Source organism: Nicotiana attenuata, unplaced genomic scaffold (assembly GCF_001879085.1).
Source record: "Nicotiana attenuata strain UT unplaced genomic scaffold, NIATTr2, whole genome shotgun sequence".
In the NCBI taxonomy this organism is placed as follows: Eukaryota; Viridiplantae; Streptophyta; class Magnoliopsida; order Solanales; family Solanaceae; genus Nicotiana; species Nicotiana attenuata.
In genome coordinates this window covers 30726-49989 of record NW_017671776.1, presented here as the reverse complement: position 1 = coordinate 49989, position 19264 = coordinate 30726, and the positions used below count along the sequence as shown (strand labels likewise).

At 43.1% G+C, this 19264-nt stretch overlaps 1 long non-coding RNA gene across 2 annotated transcripts; it reads right to left on the bottom strand.

Annotated features, from left to right (window-relative positions):
• Positions 1 to 1814: 1814 nt before the first annotated feature.
• On the bottom strand, positions 1815 to 4865 carry LOC109210166. 2 transcript variants are annotated; one of them, XR_002065501.1, is made up of 3 exons: positions 3684 to 4865; positions 2106 to 2750; positions 1815 to 1996 (listed from the first exon to the last, which is right to left on the bottom strand). It is a non-coding gene; the product is annotated as an uncharacterized LOC109210166 (long non-coding RNA). The 2 variants fall into 2 exon arrangements; XR_002065500.1 differs by having other exon boundaries at positions 2106 to 2605; positions 2711 to 4862.
• Between the last annotated feature and the right edge of the window lie 14399 nt (positions 4866 to 19264).

Genomic DNA, 19264 nt, shown 5'->3' with positions numbered 1-19264 from the left:
CGGGTTGGGGTTGGGGGGGGGGGGGGGGAATATGTACTTCTTAACTATTGTGGATGATTTTTCTAGAGTCACTTGGACTCGCTTGCTACTAAAGGAAGTGCCTTCTCTATCCTTACAAGCTTCATTTTTATGATTTACGGGGGTGGCTCAAGGGGAGGTTAGTTTTAGGCCCCCTAAATTTTGGGGCCCAAAATATATTTTTAGTTGTAGATTTACAATCTTATTTTCGCTTAGAAGTTTATAGAAAAAAGAAAAAAAATACAAAATCCTTATAAAAAAAAACTATCTATTTTTCAACAATAAAAATATTTTAGAACTTTGAATTAAGATACTCACATCTTCATATTGATAAATAACGTTTATTACAATAAGATCCAAGGTAACAAATTGTAAATACATGGCTAACATCTTATTAACTTGAATTTCTTACCAATGTGAATATAAATATTATATTTCATAAGATAACTCCATAACAGGCAAAAAAAGAAAAACCAAATTTGGCTTTAGGCCACGAGTCAATTCAATTCATGTTTTATGCTGATGCACTAAATTTAGTGTATAGCTAATACTTCACACAGTTTGCCATTTTGTGTAGATAGCTAGTTGTTGTATAAATAGTTATAGGTCATCCTTGCAAAGAAGTTTTTGACTTCTCATTCTTTCCAAATACTTTTCAATTCAGTGCACGACTTTCTCTCTCTTTTATGTTCATCAAAACCCTACTTCAACCTCCATGTTCTAAGGGAACCGCTTACGTTGACAGTATCAAAGACGTAAATAAAATTGGAATCGATTCAGCTGTATTTTTTCTATTTTCAGGAGCATAACAAGGCTGCATCAAAAATGGACAAGAAGGTGGAGAATCAGATCGGTAGCGAATATGTCACCAATCTTGAATTTTTTGCCAAACTTTATGAAAATCAAGCAATACATAAAGTTGCTGAAGCCGTAGCTGAGGGACTGGTGTTTTCGATACGTGTATTCTTCGTCCCTATTGAGATGATTTAAAATTTAGGATTCAGTCATAATTGAAAAATAGCATTTAGTCACAAAGACCTATTTATTACCTTTAATAAAAAGAATACTGATGCTTTTAGTGCTCACTTGGTCAGCCTAGAAAGCAATTCAGAATGCAGTCAGGAGATAGACGAAGATAGAGTGATTATGCAGGAAGATTGTGAGAGAATAATGGATGAGAAACTAGAGAAAAGAAAATCAAATATGCTAAATGTGATGGATATCAAGCTAAAAGTAAAAAATAGAAAACTGTGGTAAAATAAAAGGCATTAAATCTAATATTTGCTCTAATTTTGTTTTCGGGAATGAAGGAGAAGATACAAAAAAAAAAAATGTCAGAGGCCAAGAAAGCCTGCAAGATGGGGGAGCCTTGCTAAAGGAAAAGGATTCAAGAATTGAAGATGGAAAGAAGTAGAGAAAATTATGTAATCAAGCCTCACATGAATTGTTAAAGATCTTACTTGGGGAAAAGTGTGTTAGAGGTGACTTTTGAGGTTTTGAATTGTTAAAGATCTTCCTTAATATAGATTTCGTCATCGTTATACAATTTCAAAAATTAAATGAATAAAGGACAGAAGGAAAATTGAATTAATAATCAAGCTCCAAAGATTGGGATTTTGGAAAGTGTACCATTGAAAAATGAGTTATGCAAATGATACTGCTAAAAGATACACAAAGAAAAGCGCAAAAAGAAGAAAGGGAAAAAAACATGACTTAAAGAAGAAAATCAAGAAGTGAAGCTGCTCAACTAATGAGAACTTTAAAAATAACATATACATAATTAATTTTTTATTAGAATAACTTAATTCAGCATGATCCAACGTACAATAATGCATATATTAATCACTTCTAAAGTTGAGATTCTATGAATCGTTACTTCAAGTTGGCATCAATTTGGGCGTCTTATTTGAGGTGCATGGCTCCGCCCCTGAAACGATGACTAGTACCACTTGAATCGAACATCATTTTCTTCCACTCCCTGCCACAATTATGAAACTTAGATATCAAAGTAACATGTGCTTTCCAACATGATCCATCTCTAACGAAGCATAAGCTGGAGATGCAAAAGATCAGAGTTCTTGCTTTACCTTTGCATCCCTCCGGTATGGCCATCAGGTCCTTGTGATACTCTATACGTTGTATATATTCATAGATTGATGCAAAACCTACAATCTAAATAAAGAAAAATGGTAAAATGAATAAATTCAATGGCATTCTAGAAAAAGAAAATATTGGCAGCTTGATGCTAAAGAATACAGTTCGAGTCCAGGGCTCCTCCTTGTCAACATGACCAACTTTGGCCATCTTTCTAGCTTGCTTTCTTTGAAATATTCCACACAAAGAAAATATCAAGTGTTGTTAGTTTGCATATCCAAAAAGAGAGTAGAATTGCTGATTCACTGATGTATTAAAAACTTTATAATCAGAGGTAGAATATATTTCAAAATTCCTTTTCAAAATTCAGCCTAAATACCAAATAATTCATATACCTAAGCCATTCGGACGATGGATTGTTGGAATTTGTGGTTCAACCCACTAGATATAGGCTTTGATATAGTCTTCAACCCACAGGCAATGCGATTGAGTACTGGTATCATGATGACAAGATGAGTGCAGGCAAGAATTCTTGAAGCAGATGAATTGAAATACAAAAGTACGTACTAACGAAACGAGAAGTTCAGCGACAACATACTTTTCAATCTTTTAACAAAATGCATGCTCAGCTTGCCCACCTGAGCAAAAAATTCAATTCACTAGGGCCATTAGCCTCATTATGCCTGGAGCCCCATAAAGGGTTTAATTTAAGGTCCAAATGTTGGATTCAAGCCTAATATACAGAGACGTTGATTCAGAATTAGTGCTCTCTAAGACCCAACTATATTCTTCAACCTCTCACCTGTAATTATTGGGTTTTCTTTAGTCCAGAAAAGCTTTGAGCAATATATTCATTCTTTTTTCTTTTCCCCTTTTTAATGTGAACAAGTTAAAAAGTGTTCTACCTACTCCTCTTCTTTTCTGAAGTAAATTTAAGTCAAGGCCCTTCTTTGAAGTAAAGACTGATCTTCTCGGTAAATACTTACCCACACCGGGTGTTTACACCAAACTATATTAATTTATTATGGTTAATTAATTTAATTAGATGAGAATGCGTGTAATTTACCATGGTTAAATGATTGAAGTCCATATGCAAGACACATGTCATATATCTATTGGTTTGGTATAAACACCCGGTGCAGGTAAGTTTTTACCGATCTTCTCTAAGAGGTACGTGAAGCCTAAAAAGTGAGAGTGAGAACTCAAAATAGAGAGACATGACAGAGGTTGGGGAGAAGGAAAAGCTATCAGATATTAATCCAATAAACAGACAAGACGGCTTGCCAAAGGTTCGGGAAGAGAAAGCAACTATACTTTCTAAGTTAGAAAGGAAAGGGAATTTTTACGAGAAAGAATTTTGTTTATAGAAAATTTTTAGGAAAAAAGATAACTTTTCCCCTTACTCTTTAATATCATCGTAATGTATAAATCCTAGTCAGAGATAGGGTAAATCGCATCTTAGATCAGTAATTCACAATTGTTTTTTTTATGACGCAAGATTTTGCAGTGATTATAAATGTCCATAAACCATTAAGAGTAAGGTGGCATCACATGAATTTAGGAAAACTTACTTGTCATGATGCTTAATTGTGAGGAGTTTCTTCTCGGGAATAAATAATCTACAACACCTGTGAAAAAAGGTTATATCTTTCCACTCTCAAATTACAAGAGGAAACTAAACACAGTGGATTCTTCTAAAATAATGACCTCAGGATAATGGACATTAATAATTAGATCACACCCACAAAAGAAAGAAAAGAAATATTGACTCTCAATACATATCTGGACATGCATAAAAACTGTAAATATACATTCACTGGTTAAAACTAACTGGCAGGCACTCTCAGATCAAAAGTTGCAAACCAAGGAAAAGGAAAAAAAGTAGCTGGTGAAGGCAGCAAAAAGCTTAGCAGATTGTCGACTAAGGATTCAATCAATCAACCGAGTCCATAAAACACTGAGAAAAGCAATCCTCTTTTGAAGAATTCTTGCCCTAATTGAGTGAAAAGTCTAGCCTTTTCCAATTGTAAATCGTCTTATAGGACAAAGGTGTCACAATCCAACTAAAGCTAAGATTTTTACTTTCTTAGACATATTCTAACATTAAAAATCATATCTTTAGCTAATCAATTTTTCTTTTTCATTGGTAATAAATAATGTTCAAACACATTTAAATAAAGAAACATTAGCCAACGCAACAAAAATAATAAATCGTTCTGTAAGACAAAGGTGTCACAATCCAACTAAAGCTAAGAAATTTAATATCAAACATAAACTCTTAACATCAAAAATACTATCTTTGGCCATTTTTTTCTTGAAATTAGTTGGGAGGAGTCTCTTCTCAAGAATAAATAACCTACAACACCTATGAAAAAGGTTAGAGCTTTCCACCCTCAAATCACAAAAGGAACTAAACACAATGGATTCTTCTAAAATAGTGAGCTCAAGATAACGGAACATTAATCTTGGCTCTCAACGGGACCGTATGATTATATATATGGAATAAATAAAAACCATCAATACCCCACAGATTAACACACAACGGGAAGGTTTTACTTAAATCTGGCACAAACCCTTATGATGACATTTACAAAAAATAAAAAGTAGCCCGATGGAGGCAGCCAAAAGCTTAGCAGAATGGAGGAACGATCGGAACAAATTTACTGTCGACAACGGATCCAATCGAACAAATGAGCCAGTAAAAAGCTAAGAAAATCTCACCAGAGAATAAAGCTGGCTTCCCCTCTTTTGAATCCCTTTTTTGATCAAGCGATCCTCTCTTGTTTGACCAAAAAGTATTGAGCCTTTTAGTTAAATCAATTAATGATGAGATGAAGGATGAATCTTAGTTAAAAAATAATAAAATCTAGACCAAATATTATGTGAAGTCAATGAGAAGAACAACGTTAATCAGTATGTTCACACTCAATAAATGCTCATAAATGCGGTAACATAAATATGAAATAAATGTAGATAATGGCAATGAAGATAATAAGAAAGAATCTACACCAGATTATTGTAAAACTTGGATGGTTCTTGGTCCTGACAGTGACGTGGAAAGAAGAGAAGTAAAGATGGTTATGGAATCTTAGGATCTTATGAACAAAGAATAAATAACGTCTGCTTGGATAAGACAATCAATGAACAAGACAGCTTTTGTATATTCTCTCAAAGTCAACCTTTTACAATGTGTTTTTCTCAGAAAGTGAAGATCCCCCCATTTGTTCTCTATCTCTTCCTAATTATAAGGGATATTTTCCAGAAACCCTTAAAAGTACAAAACAAGGAATATCCAAAGGAATATTCCTTGTGTCCATATCTGAACCTATCCTACCGTTATTCCTTCACTTTAGTTGCTCGTCCTTGACATCAGCCCTCTCTAGAACGGCTTCTGCTATTACACCGAGGTCGACACCGTCTTTGGTCCTGTTTATCTACTTACTACCAAGTCGCCAAATTTAGACCAATACAGTTAGTCCCTCTGCTTGTTGAGGTCGTGGTCTTGCTCGCCCTCGATAAGCGGACCTGATTCGCTTCCATTTAGGAGAAATTTGGTTGTGTTGAATAAGTTGGGTCAGTCGAGGTGTAGAGAATGACGCAACCAGCAAAGTTGTGGTTGGTGTGGCTGTCGTGGGGTGATGTCATGGCCATGCGCGTCATCATTACGCATTTTCCCGAGACAGCGTCTGTGTGCCTGCCGCTTTGGTTTTGGTGCCATTGACAATCATTTGCTTCGATTCTCACGCCACCCAGCCCTATAAATAGATGGGGGTTTCATTTTTCGGGAGTTTTCACCATCCTTCACTTTGTATGAGTACTATTCTCCTTTGATCTTCTTCCCCAATTTCTACTCCTGATTTTTCTTCTCCGATTCCATTCCTCTTCTTTACCCAGTTATCATCTTCTTCTTCGGGCTTGGTAGAACACGTTTTATTGTCGAAATATTTCACAACCTTTTCACATTCATGATGAAGTTTCCGATGCTACTTATCAGTGGCTCTTCCTCCCGGCGGTGAGGAATTTATGGCTGAAGAGGAAGATAGCTTCCCTACAGTGGAGGAGATAGTTCCCAGAAACCCCTTAGCTAGAAATGATTTTCCCGAGGAGCTGCTCCCGCTCCTGCTCAGGTAATCTCCGAGACTGGACCACCTCATATAGCCGACCTTCGGTCAAAATACCGCATCCCTCCCCATGTCGAGATAGTTCCAGCTGATGGCGACATCATGGAGGTCCACCAACCCGGGTATTGTGCCTTCTATGTCTACCCGTTCTTGATTGGCTATACTCTTCCTCTTCTTCCGCTAGCGGAGGAATTTTGCTGGTTTTACAACGTCTACCCGACCCAACTCTCTCCTTACTTGTATGAAGCTTTTTTTATGCTGACGAAGTACACAGAGTTGGTTGGTTGTGAGGTTGATACTCGCCACCTGCTTCATTTATTTTCACCAAGTTTTTATAGAGGTACTATGATACACCTACGGCATCGGGGGACCAAAGGACTGGTAGTCGGAATGGATGACAGAATGAATCGGAAGTTCTGGCATAAGTATTTCTTTATCAAGACCGAGCACTTAGTGGCAGACCTGACTGGGTTTTCCGAGCAGTGGAATCATAATCATAATTGTCTTTATCGTATGCTCGTTGTCTTCTGTCGTCCTTCCGTTTTCAGCTCACTTGTGGTTTCTTTGTGTTTCAGCTGAAAGGCGTGCACCCTCTCCTATCTTCGATATTGAAGATTGGGTGACTCGCGTGTTGCCTCACATGGTGGGGATTCGTGATTGGGCGGCTTTCCACAAGCATTTTGGACCTAAGGTCCCGTCTAGTAAGTATTATTTTGCTTCAGCTTTCCCATGTTTACCATTGCCCGTTGACGCGACCTCTTTTTGGTGCTAGGTCGACGAGTCTCTAAGAAGAAGGCTTCAGTGCCAGCATTTCGCCAAGCTATCGCATCGGCTGGGATGCAGTTTGCTTTGGCCGAGTCCGTTCGCGGAGGTCGTACTCAAGCTCCATCGATGAGAGATTCCGCCCCTCTGACTGTTCCTGTGCGAGATGAGATCTCTTTCCGGCCTATCTATCACCTTGTAGACGAGTCGTCTAATGGAGAGGAGTCACCATCGAGAAAAAGGCGAAGGATGGAGCTCGAGAAGTCTGTCGCCACTGGTATTGAACCGGAGAAGCTCATTGCTCCGGAAGCGGCGTCTGCACTTACACCAGACGTAGGGGCCATATTTACGGCGGATACCAATGCGGAAAGGAGGACCTCTGGGGCCGAGGGGGTGCATGATGGCGGGGAGCTTGTAAGGACCGCAGATGGTGGCGCGTCATCGACGGCTGGGAGAGATAGAGCGATACCTATGGGGAACGACGGTTCTGGCTAGGATATCGATCCTGAAGAGGTACGGGCCTTCTTGGAGAGGAATACTCGCGTGGAGGTAAGGACGGAGGGTCCTAAACAGCATGTAATCATTCCTATGGGTTATGACCTTTTGGATAACTCTGAACGGGCGGTGCCGTCCTTTGCCCCCTTGTGCGCAGCTTCTGGGAACACGGCGCTAGAGACGATGAGTGATGCGGAGTTATCGCTGAGTATATCTGGCATGGCTTTGCGAGTAAGTGCTTTTTAATGTTAGGATTTGTTTCGCATACGTAATTTGCTCATACTGACTTCATTCTTTTGCATGTCAGACTTTTATCATGGGGATCGAGCGCGACCAGCGGGAGGAGCGGAGGACGGCCATTTTTAAGAAGGTGACCTCTAAGTACAAAGAGTACCGTACTAAGCAGCGAACGCTGGCCGACGTCTTTAACCAAGATAGCGAGTTTCAGCTGTTTCATGACGGTCTTAAATAGAAGGATGAGGAGTTGGTGAGGAAAGTTGAGGAGCTAAAGGAGCGGGATGATGAGCTAAGGAAAGCCATCGTTCGATGCAGCGAGCTTGAGGCAGCTCTTAAGGCCAAGGAGGATGAGCTCGAGGTGAGCAAGGGGGTGATGGCTGAGAATGCCGATCTTCAAGCGCGGATGGCATCTTTAACTGCTAACCTTGGGTAGAGTGAGGCGGAAGCTATTGATCTACGGGGCGAGTTAAGCACCAAGGTCGAAGAATTGACTACTGTTGAGAAGGGCAGAGTGGCCGCTATGGCTGAAGCGGCGGCCTCAGAGGATACCCTCCGCGTTTGTAGGTCTGAGCGGAAGTATGAGGTGGAGACATCGGCGCTCGTGGTGGCGAGGTTAAAAGAGCAGATCTAGGATCTGGAGGCGGAGTTATCCGGATTGAACGAGCAGGTCGTTGCCTTAAAGGCCAAGGAGGCGCGACGGCAATCACAGCCGTCTACGTCCCATACTTCTGCCGATCCCTACGTGCCGCGAGAGTTATATGAGATGTGGGTTCATGCCGAGGCTCAGCTCGACGTGTATAAATATCTGAAAGCCAACGGGAAAATTTCTGAAGCGGCACTCGAGAGCGTCCGCGTTAAGGCACGTGCGGCCCGTGAAGCTTGTGGTTACGCCCCTGGTATGCCTGGCGGGGATGTTGTTGACGATGATGCGGATAGGCTCGCCTCCGATTCTTGGTATGATGATGAGTATGCCAATGGGGATGACGCGGCATAAAGCCGTCATATAGTTTTTGTTTTGCTTTGCTATTTTTGTGAGGGCATCTTTGCGCCCATTGTAAAAAGTATTGTAATTTGACAATTATAATGGAACAGTCCCCCTTTCTGCTACGTGTTTTTTTATTTATGTTCTTTTTTTTTGCTATGTGGGGAAGTCCTTGATTTTTTATAAGATCGATGTTCGACGCGGTCGAACATTGCAGATTCGAGCGAGGTCGAATGTTAAAGTAATTCGAGCGAGGTCAAATGTTAAATAATTCAAGTGAGCTCGAATGTAAGTAATTCGAGCGAGGTCGAATGTAAGTGATTCGAGCGATGTCGAATGTTAAAATAATTCGAGCGAGGTCAAATGTAAGTAATTCGATCGAGGTCGAATGTTTAAGTAATTCGAGCGAGGTCGAATGTTAAATAATTCGAGCAAGGTCGAATGTTAAATAATCCGAGCGAGGTTGAATGTAAGTGATTCGAGTGATGTCGAATGTTAAATAATTCAAGCAAGGAAGAATGTAAGTAATTCGAGCGAGGTCGAATGTTTAAGTAATTCGAGCGAGGTCGAATGTAAGTGATTTGAGCAATGTCGAATGTTTAAATAATTCGAGCGAGGTCGAATGTAAAGTGTGGAAAGAGTTGGTGGAGAGTAAAAATGTTGCTTTATTTCATTAGTTGGAGAATATTACATGTGTCTGTTCGTTTCATACATATATTGGAGAAGTTTCCATGTGTATTGGAGAAGTTTCCATGTATCTAGTCCCTGCATCGTTCGGCCTGGAGAAGTAGTCGATAGGTGGGGCGATGAATTATACTTGAACTTCGAGACGTCCCCTTTATCGCTTCATTAAAAACCTCTCCGCCAATTGGTACAAAACCCGGACGAGGGAAAAAGAGTACGACGCGGAGGGCGTCTATTTTCAGAAGTTGAAGTATTTGAGGTGGGCGACGTTCCGGTTGTTTTGTAGTAGCTTTCCTTCCATTGTTTCTAGTTGGAATGACCCTTAGTTTGTTGTTGCCGTGATTTTATATGGCCTTTCCCAATTGGTTCCTAGTTTGCCTTCTCTCGAATCTTTTCTTGCTTGTGTTTTGGCCTTGAGTACATAGTCTCCGACTTTGAGTGGTCGTACTTTGGCTTTTTTGTTGCAGTACCGTTCTGCTTGTTGTGTTTGGGCTATCATTCTTATGTATGCCATGTCTCTTCGTTCCTCTGCTACATCGAGGTCTTGTTTCCTATTCTCGTCATTGCTTGGTCCGCTTTCATTGGAGTATCTCAAACTGGGTTCCCCGACCTCGACCGGTATCATGGTGTTAATCCCGTAGACTAGTGAATATGGCGTTTCTTTGGTGCTTGTTTTTGGCGTGGTGCAGTATGCCGACAGTACTTCTGGTAGTAATTCCGGCCATAGTCCTTTGGCGCCCTCAAGCTTTTTATTCAAGATATTCAGTATTATTTTGTTTGAGGATTCAGCCTGACCATTGCCGCCAGGGTGATATGGCGTGGAGAGTATTCGCTTGATATGCCATTTTTCGAAGAACTTGACGGTCTTCTTTTCGGTGAATTGGGGTCCGTTGTCACAGTTGATTTCTTTAGGGATGCCTAAGCGGCATATGATGTTTCTCCATATGAATTTGATAACTTCTTGTTCGCGTATTTGGGTGAACGCACCTGCTTCTACCCATTTGGAGAAATATTCAGTTAAAACCTAAAGAAAACGTACATTACCTCGCCCTGCTGGGAAGGGTCCGACGATGTCCATTCCCTATTTGATGAACGGCCATGGCGATGTAATAGAGTGGAGGAGTTCGCCCGCTTGATGTATCATAGGAGCATACTTTTGGCACTGTTCGCACTTCTTGACGTAATTGGCGGCTTCCTTCTTTATTGTGGGCCAATAATAACCTGCTCGAATGAGGCATCTGACGAAGGCCCGGTTGCCGGTATGGGCACCGCAGTGGCCTTCGTGTACCTCCTCGAGCACGCGTCTTGTTTGGTTTGGTCCTAGGCATTTCGCGAAGGGGCCTCTAAACGTTCTTTGTATATGTCATGATTTATGATGATGTACCTGGCCTCCTGCATTCGAATCCTTTTGGCTTCCTTTTTGTCTGTTGGGAGTACTCCTTCCTGCAAATATGCTATAATACGGTTGCGCTAGTCCCAAGTTAAATATACTGAGTGTACCTCGAGTTGGTCTATTGATGAGTGTAGGAGGGTGACCACGTTTTCCTTTGTGATGTTTTGGTGGCTGCTGCTAAATTGGCGAGACTATCTGCCTTGATGTTTTGTGCTCGGGGTATCTGATCGAGTCAACATTCATCGAACTCTGGTAGTAGTTTATGAATTTCTGCATTGTACTTTTTTAGACTCTGCTCTTTGATTTGGAAAGTCCCTGTGAGTTGGTTGACAACGAGTTGTGAGTCGCATCTAAGGACGACTCATCGTGCTCCGTATTTGAGAGCTAGCTTCAATCTTGCAATTACGGCCTTATACTCGGCCTCATTGTTAGTCATATCAGGGTACCGTATGGATTGGCGAATGACTTTGCTTGTTGGGACTTCGAGTACAAGTCCCAGTCCAGATCCTGGCGCGTTGGAAGCGCAGTCAGTGTATAGGACCCATAGGTCGGGTAGATCAGACGAGGTGCGAGAAATTTCCTTTTCGACCTCGGTTACTATTTTGGTGCTGAAATCGGCGATGAAGTCGGCGAGTACCTGTGATTTTATTGTTGTTCGTGGCTGATATGTTATATCATGCTCGCTCAATTCTATGGCCCATTTGGCCAATCTCCCTGACAGCTCGGGTTTATATAGGATACCTCGCAGGGGAAAGGTCGTTACCACCGATATAGGGTGACATTGAAAATAGGGTCTAAGCTTTCGTGAAGCTATGACCAATGCCAAGGCCAATTTCTCGAGGTGAGGGTACCTCGTTTCGGCGTCGACAAGAGTTTTGCTAATGTAATAGATTGGAGACTGCGTACCTTTATCTTCACGGACCAATACTGCGCTTACCGCAACTTCTGATACGGCCAAGTATACAAGGAGGTGCTCACTGGGTTCTACTTTGGCGAGTAGCGGGGGAGATGATAAGTACGACTTTAGTTCTCTTAAGGCCTCGATGCATTCTGCATTCGATTGGAGCCCGTTGTCCTTTTTGAGCACGTTAAAGAATTTGTGGCATCTGTCGGAAGATCGCGAGATGAACCTTGACAGAGCAACTATGTGACCCGTCAATTTTTGCACCTGTTTCTTGTTGGTTAACACTTCGGATATTCCCTCATTGGCCTTGATTTGGCCAGGGTTGACCTCGATGCCTCTTTGTGACACCAAGAACCCGAGGAACTTGCCTGAAGTTACGCCGAAGGCACATTTTTTGGGGTTCAGCTTCATACCGTACAGCCTTAGTATTTCGGAGGCTTCTTTCAAGTGGTCGATGTGATCTTCCTTCCTTTTCGATTTGACCAATATGTCGTCTATGTAAACTTCCATAGTTTTGTCGAGCTGGTTCTTGAACATTTTGGCCATCAATCTTTGATAACTCGCCCCTACGTTCTTTAAGCCAAATGGCATGACTCGATAACAGTACGTTCCTTGATGGGTGATAAAAGTAGTCTTCTCCTGGTCCTCTTCGTCCATGAGGATTTGGTTGTAACCGTAGTAGGCGTCCAAGAAACTCAACAACTCGTGCCCTGCTGTTGCGTCAATGAGCTGATCGATATGAGGCAGGGGAAAGGAGTCTTTCAGGCAGGCCTTGTTTAGGTCTGTGAAATCCACGCACATCCGCCATTTCCCGTTTTTCTTTTTTACCATAACTACATTGGCGACCCATCGAGGATTTTTGATTCTCGGATGGAGCCGTTAGCGAGTAGTTTATCCACTTCCTCGCTGACGGCCTCGTTGATTGCGGCATTGAATTTTCTTCTCACTTATCGTACTGGGGGGTAGAGGGGATCGACGTTCAATTTGTGTGTGGCGACACCTTTCAGAATACCTGGCATATTTGTGTGGGAAAAACAAACAGATCGGTATTATTGATTAAAAACTCATGAAATTTACCTGACTCAGAGAGCTTATGGCCTATATAAGCTTTTTTGTTGTTGTTGCTGGTATCTAGTTGGACATGATCGAGATCTTCTATTGTCGATCCCGCAACTTTCACGATGTCAGGGTCCTTGATAACGTCTTTCTGATCGTCGAGTTCAGACTCCGACTTTGATAATTGTTATGCTTCTGAGCTTGTTCCTTTCAGCTGTTGAGTGAATGTGCAATCTCGGGCGATGCGGTAGCATTCTTGGGTTGTGCGTTCTTTGCCTCGAATGCTGAATATACCCCATGGGGTAGGAAATTTGATTACTTGATACAAACTGGACGGGATAGCCCTCATGGCGTGTATCCACGGTCGTCCTATGATTGCGTTATAAGTTGTGTCCTGGTTCATGACATGGAACGTTGTTTCTAGGGTGACACCCCCGGCCAAAACGGGCATCGTTATTTCTCCTGAGGTTCATTCGACTACATTGTTAAAACCCGTTAGTGTTATGCAGCGCGGTACTATCTTGTCCTCGAGTCGCATTTGTGCAAGCACTCGAGGGTGCATAATACACGTGCCGCTTTCATCGTCTACCATTATTCTTTTAACATCAGTATTTGAAATACGTAAAGTAATGACAAGAGCATCGGAGTAAGGAAAAATCAAATCATTGGTATCTGACTTATCGAAGATGATACTTTCTCCGAGGTCATCATACCGATCCTGGGTGATTGATCGCTTTAGCTTGTGTGTTGGTAAACTTTATGTGGTTGATTACTGTTTTGTCGCCTCTACCGATGATCATTTGAATGGTGCGGGCAGGAGAGGGTGGCTTTGGAGGGCCTTGGTGTTGTTCTTGTCCGCGACCGAAGTTGGCTTGTCCTCGGTTACTCATCAGCTCCTTCAGGTGCCCTTGGTTCAACATGTTCACTACTTCTTGCCGTAGGGCTATGATTCCTCGATTTTGTGACCCCGTTCCTGGTGAAATTCACAAAGGACGTTCAACTTTCGGGTACTTGGGTCGGACTTCATTTTTTGCGGCCACTTCACCTTTGTGCCGAGCTTCTCTAGTGCGTACACTATTTCTGGAGAAGATCACAAAAACTGTAAGCGGATAAGAGTGAGGGCATACCTATTTTGTTTCGCTGAGTCCCTGTGTGTGGCCTGGAGGGCCCTTCCGTATGTCGAGGATGGTGGAATGGTTGTTCTGACATAGGGCTGATGCATGTCTCGGTTAAGGCGTGGGCTTGACTGATCTCTTCGACTGTCATTACAACGGTCTTTCCTCGGCTCTATTTGGATCGATGTTAATCGTTGGGTTGGACCGTTAAGGTCGTCATCGTCTGCTCTCACCTCGGTGCAGTAGGCATTGTGAATTTCTTCCCAAGTGGTGGGAGGGTATTTCATGAGCCTGCTTAACAACTTCCTGGTCGCCCTCGACCCATTCCTGTTCAACCCGTTTTGGAAGGCTGCTACTGCCATCCCTTCCGATACGTTTGGTAAGCTCATTCTCACCATGTTAAACCGGCGAGGAAGTCCCTGAGTCCCTCGCCAGGCGATTGCCTAACGGCGAATATGTCGTTCACCCTGGCCTCTGCTTTCTTAGCTCCGGAGTGGGCGGTGACGAACTTATCGGCCATTTCCTCGAACGTTGTTATAGACCATACTGGTAGTTGTAAGTAACAAGTTAGGGCTCTTCCTGTTAGGGTTTCGTCAAAATTTTTTAGTAGTACTGACGGTACATGCTCCTTTGATAGGCCGTTACCCTTTACTGCTGTGACGTAGTGAATGATGTGATCTTCTAGGACCGTGGTGCCATCGTATATCTTATAAATATGGTGGCATTTTGAAGGTCTTGGGTATGGCATGTGGGGCTGCCTCGTCGCTATACGGTTGTTCGACGAATTGGCTGACATCCCATTTTGGTAGCAGTTTTGGGGCGCCCGGTATCTTATCGACCCTTTTTTGATGTTCTCTCATCTGGTCGCGGAATGCTTTATTTTCGTTTTCCATTTCTTCCATTTTCTTTAAAATGGCTGTTAGTGCATCATTACCTGCATCAACAACAGTGTGAGTGTTACCTGTTGGGGGAGTAGGTTGTTCACCGGTAGTCATTGTGGTATCAGTTGGCGCGGCATTTCTGTTTGCCCTTTGAACGGGTTTGTCGAGTATGTTATTTAGAGTGCTTGTCAGCCACTCCTCCAGTAATCTTTTTACTGTTGGTGGTGCGTCTTCGGCTGTGGATGTGGAAGCTCCTCTCTCACGTGAAGCGGTTACACTTCCATGAGGGGGAGGTGAGTCACTTCGCGTGGGTGTAACGCTCGGCGTCACGTTCTCGTCGCCTTCTCTGCCATCCTCGTCGATGGTGTTTAAGATGTTGGTAGTGACAGCCATTATTGCTTTCTGTCTTTCGTCTCCTTTTCTGTGATGACCCAAAAGGTCATCACTTGTTTTAGAAATAAATTTTATGTTTCGAGGCCTTATAAACCTCTTTCTGCATCACCTCGATTTGCGTGCGTAGTCCGGGAGCGTAGCCGGAAAGCCGTTATGTGAAAATCTGTGAAAAATAATAAAATTTGCCTTTAAATAAATTTAAGTTGACTTTGGTCAATATTTTGGGTAAACGGACCCGGACCCGTGATTTGGCGGTCCTGGAAAGTCCGTAGAAAAATATGGGACTTGGGCGTATGCCCGGAATCAAATTTCGAGGTCCCAAGCCCGAGAAATGAATTTTTAAAGAAAATTGTTTTCTGAAAAATATGTGAGTTTTTTTAAATGAAAAATGTTTGGAAGTTATTGGTATCGGGCCCGTATTTTGGTTTCGGATCCCGGTACAGGTCTTATATGTGGTTTAAGTCGAGCCTGCGAAATTTGGTAAGAAATGGAAGTCGGTTGATGTGATTCGGACCCGTAGTTGTAAAAATTGATACTTTGAAAGTTTTGAGGTTTTTCTTATATTTCTAAGCTAAATTCGTTATTAAAGATGTTATTTTGGCGATTTGATTGCACGGACAAGTTCATATGATGTTTTTGAGTTAGTATGCATGCTTGGTTTTGAAGTCCCGAGGGCTCGGGTGAGTTTCGGATAGGTTTCGCAAGGTTTTAAACTTAGAAAAAGTTGTAGGTTTTCAGTTTCTGGTGTTCTGGAACTTTGTTCTTCGCGTTCGCGGAAGGACTCTCGCGAACGCGGAGGGTAAGTTAGGCTGAAGGAATTTTCCTTCTACGCGAACGCGAGAAACAGGTCGCGAACGCGAAGCTTTGGGGGGTGCTACCTTCGCGAACGCGGACCTTCTATCGCGAACGCGAAGGTCTTTGGGTCTGGGCAGGGGGAAGGGGATTTTGTTCTACGCGAACGCGGCCACTAGCCCGCGAACGCGAAGGCTCGAGGAGTCAAAGCTCCGCAAACACGAGCCACTATACGTAAACGCAAAGGCTAATTGGCCGACCCTTCGCGAACGCGACAGGCCCATCGCGAACGCGATGAAGGCCTGCCCAGTGATTTTAAAACAGAAGCAAAAACGGGCAGAACCCATTTACTTCATATTTTCGAAATTTGGGAGCATTGACGCGATTTTCAAAGAACAATTTCTTCCCCAAAACATTGGTATATGATTCTAAACCTTTCTCTTTCGATTTCCCATTGCATTTCATCAATTTTCATCTTAAAATCTAGGGTTTTTATGGTAGAAATTAGGAATTTGGGTAGAGTTAGGGTTTTTGATTAATTGGGGATTTAGACCTCGTTTTGGGGTCGGATTCCGAAACTAATTGCATATTTGGGCTCGTGGGAGAATGGGTGATCGAGTTTTGGTCTGAACCTCGAGTTTTGACCAAGCGGGCCCGGGGTCAATTTTTGACTTTTTGGGGAAAATGATAGAAAACCTATAATTAAGCATTGGGTATGAATTCATTAGCATTTATTAACGTTGTGAAATCAATTTGGACTAGATACGAGTTATTTGGAGGCAAATTCTAAAGGAAAAGCGGTGTTTGAGGCTTGAGTTGGCCGTGGAAGTTCGAGGTAAGTGTTTGGTCTAACCTTAGCTTGAGGGATTAGGAGTCGAGCCCTATTTGCTATGTGTTATTTGTTGAGTATGACGTATTGGCATGGTGACGAGTATCTATACGTTGGTGTCAAGCATGCCCGTGAGTCTTGAATTGAAATTGTTGTGTTCTTAATAAGTACCATAAATACTTAAGTTGTTGATTCTCTGAGTTGGACAAGAGTTATGATTAATCTCGTGAAAATTGCTTATGGTTGGATATTGGCTCTAGACGAGGTTTTTGTTGTGAAGCTAAATGTTGAAACAAGTTTGGTTATAGCTGATTCCCTTGCCGGGGTGTATTTACTTCTTACTGTCGATTCCCTTGCCGGGGCATTGTTGTTTCCTTATTGTTCCCTTGCCGGGACTCTTTTGTGATTGGTGTTGAACAATATATTTGGATCGGGTTGCACGTCGCAACAATATTATATTTGGATCGGGTTGCACGCCGCAACAATATTATATTTGGATCGGGTTGCATGCCGCAACAATACTATATTTGGGGCAGGTTGCACGCCGCAACAATATTATATTTGGATCGGGTTGCACGCCGCAACAGTATTTATATATATGATTTGGATCGGGTTGCGCGCCGCAACATTAAAGGATAAAAGTGGTTATTGTTTTGTTACGGTTTCCTTATTCTTTCGGCTGTGAATTTTAAATCATTCTTTATGCTTTTTCTCCTGAGTTATTGTTGGTAAATGATATTCCCCCGCATCATGTTTCCCCCTCCCATTCTTAACTGTACATTTCTGCTTTATTTTCCACGGTATATGATATAATTGCACAGGTTTATTTGGTAGTCTGGTCCAAGCCTCGTCACTACTTCGCCGAGGTTAGGCTAGGCACTTACCAGCACATGGGGTCGGTTGTGCTGATACTACACTCTGCACTGTGTGCAGATCCTGGAGCAGCAGCTTTTGGACCTTAGCTTGGGCGGCTGCCTTCAGTCCATACGGAGATCCAAGGTAGTCCTGCAAGAGTCCGCAGTCCCTGGCGTCTCCATCTATCTTTTCTTCCTGTTTCACTTTTGTAGTTCAGAAGCAGTGTTGCATTTATTTATTTTTCGGACCTTGTTTGTAGAATTCTTAGACCGCTTGTGGAGTTGGACACCAGTCTTGGGTAGTTTTTGTTTAATAAATCATGTTGGAGTTATTTAGATGGTTTAATTGTTTCTTCCGCTTGTTTTAAATTTCCGCTGTTTATAAACTGTTGATTCACAATTGTTAAATAATTCAATTGGGAAAAGGGTAATTTGTTCAAATAGTCGGCTTGCCTAGCTTTTACTAGTTGGCGCCATCACGACTCCCGAGGGTGGGAAATTCGGGTCGTGACAAGTTGGTATCAGAGCTCTAGGTTACATGGGTCTCACAACTCACAGACAAGCTTAGTAGAGTCTGAGGGATCGGTATGGAGACGTCTGTATTTGTCCGCTAGAGGCTACAGAGTTAAGAAAAACTTCACATTTATTCTTTCCTGTCGTGCGGTTTGTTTTCTCAATGCTAATTGAATTTCTGCTATGTTCTTTCACAGATGGCGAGAACACGCGCTTCCTGATCCACCGATTAGCAGCCCGAGCCCCCAGCAGCAGCTCCCACGAGGGGCAGAGGGCGAGGCCGAGGTCGTGCTAGAGGCCGAGGTATGGGCAGAGCTCAACCTAGAGCAGCAGCACCAGTGGCGGAGCCTCAGGTTGACTTTGATGATGAGGTTCCAGCCCAGGCAGTTCCGGTGGGCCCAACTCAGGTCCCAGAGGGGTTCATTCCCACCCCAGTACTCCAGGATGCTTTGGTCCATCTAGTGGGCCTTATAGAGAGTGTCACCCGGGCAAGCTTGCTTCCTGTAGCACCAGCCGTCTCTCAGGCTGGAGGAGGAGCCCAGACTCCTGCTACTCGCACTCCGAAGCAGATGGCTCCCCAGTTTCAGACTTCAGCAGCTCAGCTAGTTGGAGCAGTTCAGCCGGGTGTGGTAGCTCAGACCGGTGACGGAGCAGCTATGTCTGCCGATGCTTTGTGGAGCCCCAGGTTGACTTTGATGATGAGGTTCCAGCCCAGGCAGTTCCGGTGGGCCCAACTCAGGTCCCAGAGGGGTTCATTCCCACCCCAGTACTCCAGGATGCTTTGGTCCATCTAGTGGGCCTTATAGAGAGTGTCACCCGGGCAAGCTTGCTTCCTGTAGCACCAGCCGTCTCTCAGGCTGGAGGAGGAGCCCAGACTCCTGCTACTCGCACTCCGAAGCAGATGGCTCCCCAGTTTCAGACTTCAGCAGCTCAGCTAGTTGGAGCAGTTCAGCCGGGTGTGGTAGCTCAGACCGGTGACGGAGCAGCTATGTCTGCCGATGCTTTGTGGAGATTGGACAGGTTCACCAAGCTCTTCACTACTAGTTTCAGCGGTGCATCTTTAGAGGATCCCCAGGACTATCTAGACAGTTGTCATGAGGTTCTCAGGAACATGGGGATAGTGGAGACCAATGGGGTCAAC